This window comes from Fomitopsis serialis (genome assembly GCF_022376445.1).
Source record: "Fomitopsis serialis strain Sig1Antser10 chromosome Unknown B0H18scaffold_410, whole genome shotgun sequence".
Taxonomy (NCBI): domain Eukaryota; kingdom Fungi; phylum Basidiomycota; class Agaricomycetes; order Polyporales; family Fomitopsidaceae; genus Fomitopsis; species Fomitopsis serialis.
The window spans coordinates 22781-29767 of record NW_025955370.1 but is presented as its reverse complement, the minus strand read 5'-3'; positions in this window follow the sequence as shown (position 1 = coordinate 29767).

Below are 6987 nucleotides of genomic sequence, written 5' to 3'. Positions count from 1 at the left end.
AACGACGCTTTCCTGCAGATCTCTGAGTCTGGCAAGACCTGCAATGCACTGTGGATGTTACGATATTTCAACGGGAACACTTTTCCTTGACACGTCCACCATCGCTATGATACGGACGTCCGGCGTGAGGAAGCGCGTCGTGACAAACCAAGAGTTGGGACCGCCCGGACGTTCAGAACACCAAGCAACGGGCGGCGGTTCTCGGCTTCCGTGATACTCATACTGAGTGTCGCGCAGCAATATCAGAATTTGACTGGCCTCGATTGACGTTCCTGGAGGACACTGTGTTGGGGGATGAACGCCGCCTAGTACTATCGCTTACTCACCAGATGCACAGCAGAAATGTGACAACCCGATATGCGTTTGTTGGATAAACAGAGATGTCGATGACAACTGAGGCATTCGGTTGCACAACTGTCGCAGACTATTCACAGAAAGAATTGTACGGACGCACAGATGATGTATAGGTGAAAGGACAAAGGTAGATCTCCTCGTTGTATAGCCAAAAGGTCTGTGCACGGGCTTGCCCACGCGAGGGCAAGTCTCACTCTTAGCTTCAGACAACAGACTCCAAGGAACCCATCTGAAGCCAGATTACAAGCACGCCCGCAACAAGTGTGAACTTGCATTCGAGCAAAACAAGACATCAAGCAGGTCCCGCCAGCTGGCTGGGTGGCTGAGACGACTCAGGGATGAGTTAGAGTCAGTCGCGCAGCCGACGGGCGTCTTTGGAAGCCAACTGCCTGCTGACAAAGCGTGCCACTTGTGCCTTCACACCGCGCTCTCCTTGTCTACGTCTCCCTCGTTCTGCCACCGTCCTTTGTCGACGCCCGCAACGATCTTCCCGCTCCCCTGGCTTTCTTTCCATCTTTCTACATTCCGATTCCAACGTTAGTTTGCTGCTCTTCTCTCCGGCGCAGAACGTGAAGTCTGATCTCGTGTCTCGCAGTCTTTCAGTCATGTCCGCACCCGCACCCATCACGTCCATTCCTGAGCAGTCCGGCAACTCTCTCACCAACCCATCACGTCTGCGGTCCAGGAAGACTCGCATTGTTAGGCGGCGGGGCCGTGCCAAGTTCGATGAGAGCGACGAGGAGATCGAGCGGGAGGTGACTTCAGACGATGAATCCGATGACGACCACTCTTCTCTGGCATCGGCTTCAGAGTCTGAATCCCTATCAGAGGACGGCCATTTGAACGGACGCTCAGAGGTCGTCACTCCCAGTACGACCCAGAGCCCTCCTCCGCTCGATATTGACGGTCGTACGCCTCTTGCTGGGTCCAAGCGTACGTCCATAGCGGCCGATTCTGGCCCTTTTGTTGCGGCCACCGACTGGGCGGACATGGTCACCGCCGAGCATGCCAATGGCGCAGAGGAACTGCCTGTCATTGACTTCGCTGACCTCGACCGTCAGCGCATCGACCAGCACCTCATCTCGCCTCATCCCGCGCCGAAGAAACCTCGCAAACAAGCCAAGCGTGCGCAGGCCAACGCGCCCTCTGCTCCACCAACATCGCCTCCTATACGAGAGGTCCAGCCAGAAGAAGAACAGGCGCTGCCCAGCTCGGAGCATCCGCACGGAATCTGCTCCGCCTCGAGCTCGAGGACAAACTGCGCGTCAAGCATATCAACAGCGGCTTGAGACTGATCCATCGTTCGTGCCAAAGGTTGGCGAGTTCTGGGGGCACGATGACCGACTACTGGACAAGGATCTTCGGAGCTTGAGTGGATGGTGGAGGGGGCGCTGGCAGTCACGAGGCCGCGGCCGAGGTGCGCTCCAATGCGCGGCGGGAGAGGGCGGGGCGTATTCTTCGGGGTAGGTTTGATGCCGGAAGGGTCGAGGAGAGTGAGCCTGCCCTTGCAGAGGAGGTTCCTCCAGTCGAGAAAACGTGGAACCACGACGGCTATGAGGAGATGAAGCGTCGAGACGAGAAGCGCCGGGAGGTGCAGCGCTTGCAGGAACAGGAACAGGAACCACAGCAGCAACAGCAGCAGTCTCCGCAGGTGCGCTTTGGTCCGCAACGCGGGTTCGCCTTCCGCGGGAGAGGTGGTTTCTTCGGTGGCCGTGGTCGCGGAAGTTTTCGCGCGTGGCGGCAGCGGTAGCACTTCACCAGTGCACGCGGCGTCTAATATGCCTGCCGCAGATCGTATCTGGTTTGCAATGAAACCCGAGCGCATGTGGACAAGCAGCCACGAAGCTTTCCTTTACTTTGACACGGCTCTGAAGCCGCGTCCAGGTATGGGACCGGGCTATCGTGTCAGCTGCCAGGTAGCAAGGATCACGTCGTCAGGGCGCCGCCGAGGCCATACTATCGCAGTCAGGTTGGGTTCACCAGTCCCGTCAGTGTCTCACCGGAGGATGGAGAGAAAGTGACATTTGTCATTCGCCTACCACGCCGTGCAGGCAAGGAGAAGGCTATCGAGGAGCCTGCTCCTGCACCAACACCGGAGATCGTTGCCGAAGAACCAGCGACTACCATGGCAGAGCTCAGCATAGAGGAGGTATTCACAGTACGACCAAATCTAGTGCCCAACAGGAGGATCGACCTGTCAACATCGCAACCTCAGCCTTCTGCGAGCCACATCGACTCGGTGACAGCCGTATCGTCTACGACTATGGCGCCGCCTCCAGGTATTCCAGTCCCAATGCAGAGGTCATTGTCGAGTCCGAGAGTCACTTCATTACCCTCAGTATCCGCGTCAAGCGCCCCTCGCTCTGACCTGTTCGCCCTGCAGCCGCCGGTGGTGCGTCCGAGCAGCACGACCGAGTCCGCAAGTCAAGGAAACAGTGCTTCGCCGTGCATCGATATCAACGCAGTCGTCCTCCGTGCCCGCTGCACCTGTTCTCCAGGCCGAGCGACCCGCGCCGCCTGTTCTCCCGCCTTTGCAAACCAACTTCTCTCCGTGCCTCAGGCCTCCCCTCCCCCCTATGGTTCGCCTTACGCATACGCACCTGCTCTCCCCCAGGCGTCGGCCTCAACCAACACGGCATGCCATACGAGCTCGCGACTGGTCGTCCTGTCTACCTCCATCAGCCCACGCCCGCCGCCGCCGCCGCCGATGTTCACACCACGTCCGGTGATGTATACGCACACCCCGCATCCTTCCATGAGCGCCCCCTTCGTCCCCGGCCACATGCACCACCCTTCCCACTCCGTCGCATCGCCAGACCGTACGCGCAGTCACACACACCGCCCGTCAGTTTATTGACCCTTCGTCTGGTGTGCCTATCTTCACACCCGCGCGCCAGAGCAGCCGCATCGAGATCCGTGCGCCTGTGGACACGGCGGATGGAAAGAAGCACTCTTCGCGGCCTTCTGGGCTGCGTGTCTCGAGCTCTGAGTCAGTGGGGGCATCTCGGTTGAACGAGAGGCAGCCTCTGACTCGCGGCCAGAGTTCGCAGCGCCTAACGGCGACGCGCAGTCTGCGAACCCGTCTGTCTTGCCCCAGGGAGACCCTGCGCTAGCGATGGGCTACTACCCGCAGCAGTACTACTACCCCGACCCTTATGCCTATCCTGCGTACATGGACGTGTCTCCGCAGGTCATGCCCTATGAGATGTTCCCCTCGGACCACCGCGCTCACCATCAGCCCAGCCCCTATGATCTACTACTAGTCGCTCTACCTTGCACGCTCTACACGTCGCGTTCTCCTTTTCTCGTGTCCCTGTTCTTGTTCCCGGTTCTGCAAAGTGCTCTATCATGCTCGTGTCGTGCAAACTCCGCTCCGTACTCATACATCCATCGTCAGAGGTCTCTGTTCTCTCATGCCCGTAAATACTATTATACGGTCCAGGTAGTTGCTGCCATACCCTCTAGTACTCTCTACATGTTTGTTGCAGGCCATGGCCGGCAAGCCCCCTCATGACTTGACATTTATATTTTTGCCTTCTGATTGTTTCTGAACTTCTGCACCTGCTCTCTGCTACTGTTGGCTTTACATTCTTGTCGCATCCATGGCCAAAGGGTTCAATAGATGTCATTGACCGCTGAGAAGTCTAATAGGTAGGACGCAGGCACTGTTTGAGAATTCGATGGGGCCGCGAATTATGTAGTGGCAAATCGCGATGCAACTGAGAGTTTGACTGCAACAATAATGCGTTGCATACAGTCACGCACTGACAGCAAGCATCTCTTTCGCTAGCGGTGTCAATATTGTCGTAAATCTACTCGATTCGAGTACAACGGGCGTACAAGGCAGTACAAGACGTTCAATATTTGGTGAGCGCTTGTACCACCAACATCGCTCGTGGGCGCCTCCTTGAGCGACTCCCAGTCGTTCATCGACATCTTAAAGCTTGAAGTTCCGAACACACGTCGAACATCGCGTCTACGGTGACCAGCCTAACAAGGCCTCATCGTCTATTACTGTATGTCCTATCATCTGGCTCTGTTTGTCTTTGATTCACTCGGGGCAGTCGTCTTGCATCAGAATCAACTTGGTCCCGCCGTTCAACGTTCACCTCTGGTGCGACCTGACAGACCTACAGCAAGAAACTAACGAAGTTTCCGACGGCATAGAGCAGCCCTTCGATCTTTAAGGAGCGGTACACTCAGTGCCATCAATGTCTAACCAACCAACCGCGAGTAAAGAGGAGGATGAGATTGCACCTCCACAGCGACCGCCCTCCCCCCCTCCACACACCACCTTCGCTGCGAGAGGTCTCCATGTGAGCTACTACCAATCCTTTATATTTGAGACTCTGAAAGGCCCATTCACTTGCTTAGGCCCCCACATTCTCTGCATTTCGGCCTCGCGACATACGGATACAATCACCCCAGTCCATGAACCATGTCGCTTGGAGCTGTGATGGCAAGCGGCTAGGAGCAGTGGGGATAGACAAGGCCGTCCGCCTTTGGAACCCAGAGAAAAGCGTACGTCCGCAAGTTTGGGCATCTTGGTATCCAGGCGTTTGACGCGTCCTTGAAGGTCAGATGGAGCTTCGAGCGGCAACTATGTTCTCAGGAGGGTACCAAGACGAAGTCGATTACATAGCATGGAATCCCACACATCCCGACCTCTTCTGCGCTTCCGGGCAGAAAGACCGCAAAATCGTGTTCTTTGATACACGGCGTAGGTCATCTTTCGATCGGCTGTCACTTGCTGGCCTAACCTCTCCTGTAGAGAGTCGTTCCGTACAGTCTCTTCAATTGAGAGCCTTCCCGGTTCAGCTCAACTACTCTCCCGATGGAAAGACCGTGCTCTATACAACATCAGGGAAGCAGCTGTACGGGATGACTTGCAGCAAACAAGGTGAAGAAACGAAAGAGCAATGGCATCTGTGGGACAAGGATCCGGTATGTGACAAATGTTTTGAGGACTAGCTTTCCGGATCTCACCATATCTGCAGATTCCCGCTTCTACCGTGACATTCAACCACGCTGGAGATGGACTCATTCTGACCCATCAGTCAGAGGCAACGATCCGGATTCTGGATTATCCTTCCCTGTCAATCGTGCACGCGACGCCTGCTCACGTAGGAGGATGCGTCGCGGCTGCTCTGGATCCACGAGGCAGGTATGTACCTTGACATACTGGCTACCCAGGAACCACACAGCTCATCCACGTTGCAGATACCTTGCATCGGGTGGTCACGACTCCATCGTGAACCTCTTCGACCTGTCAGAGTGGATCTGCACGCGTACAATCACCGCATGCGAGTGAGTCGTTCTCCTCTGAGATAGCAATGTCGTACACTCACCGGGGCACCCCCTCGCAGTAACGCTATCAACGCACTCAGCTTCTCCCACGACGGAGAGTTCCTGGCAATCGCGAATGCAGGCTCGTACATTGACATCGTGAGTTCTCTCGGATGCACCGTCGAGTTTTCTCTGGCTGACCGCTCCCAGTGCGCTACGGAGACGGGTATACCGTTGCATCGAGTCCCCGCACTAGGATCCTCTCCCACTGTTGCTTGGCATCCGTCCAAGTACGTGATTGCATATTGCGGGCAAACCAAGATCAGGGAAGGTGGTCCTCCTCCATCCGCTTGGATCAGTCTTTTCGGCCCTGGAATGTAAAGAGCATCATCTCAGGCAGCTATATGCAAAGCGTTGTGGTGCTGGGAGTCCGACTACTTATACAATTGAACGGGCTACGTGCACTTGTGGAGGCATTTGGGAGGCATATAAACAGATGTATAACTCGTGCTTTAGCACGTAAACGAGCGACGGGCGTCCAGGCGCTCAACAATCGCGAGGCTATATTGTACAGTAGGTTTTCTAAGGACTCGAGCGGACACTGTTCGCCCTGTCTACCTGGAACAAAATTCCATCGTCGAGATTGAGAGCTCTGGCACAGCAGGGCAAAAGAAAGCAAGCAGAGAGGAAAACATCGACAGCAGAGACAAAACTAGAGAGAGAAAGCATAGGGAGAGTACTTCACAGTATAGCTATAGTGATTTGCACAATAACCGATGAGGAGAGAGGAGAGCATAGCATAGACACGTCAACGTAGAGAGCAAGCGTGGAAAGCGACGAAAGCGTATCGAACATAACTCACAACATAATGGTATCAACAAGAAACAGAGTTCAGCGAATCGAGAGCGTTCATTCGTCACAGGGCGAATGTGTAACCGAATCCGTTGTGCTGGCTTTGCGAGGGAGGGCGGACGACCACATCGGGGAGCGTCTCAGACTTCCGCAGCGCAGCGCGTTCTTTCGTGGTGTCTTTTCTTGCGAGCCTCAGGGGCTTCAAGCCCTTGCCTTTCGGGTTTGGGTCGGCGTTTTCGTCGTTGACGTGCTTGGATTTCTTCCCAATGCTCAGCGCGCGTATCTCTTTGATAGGTGAATTCACGTCCCTGTCCTGCAGGAGCGAGAGCGGGCGCAGGCCTGGGGGCGACCCTTGGTTACCATCGACAAATTCCTTAGCGATCTTGTGTGCCCTGCTCTTCGGCATGAGCGGTTTCACTGCGCGAGACGGCCATTGAGAGATAGACTTGGACGCAACTGCGGCGGGCTTCGGCGCTGGCGGCGAGTTCTCGTCTG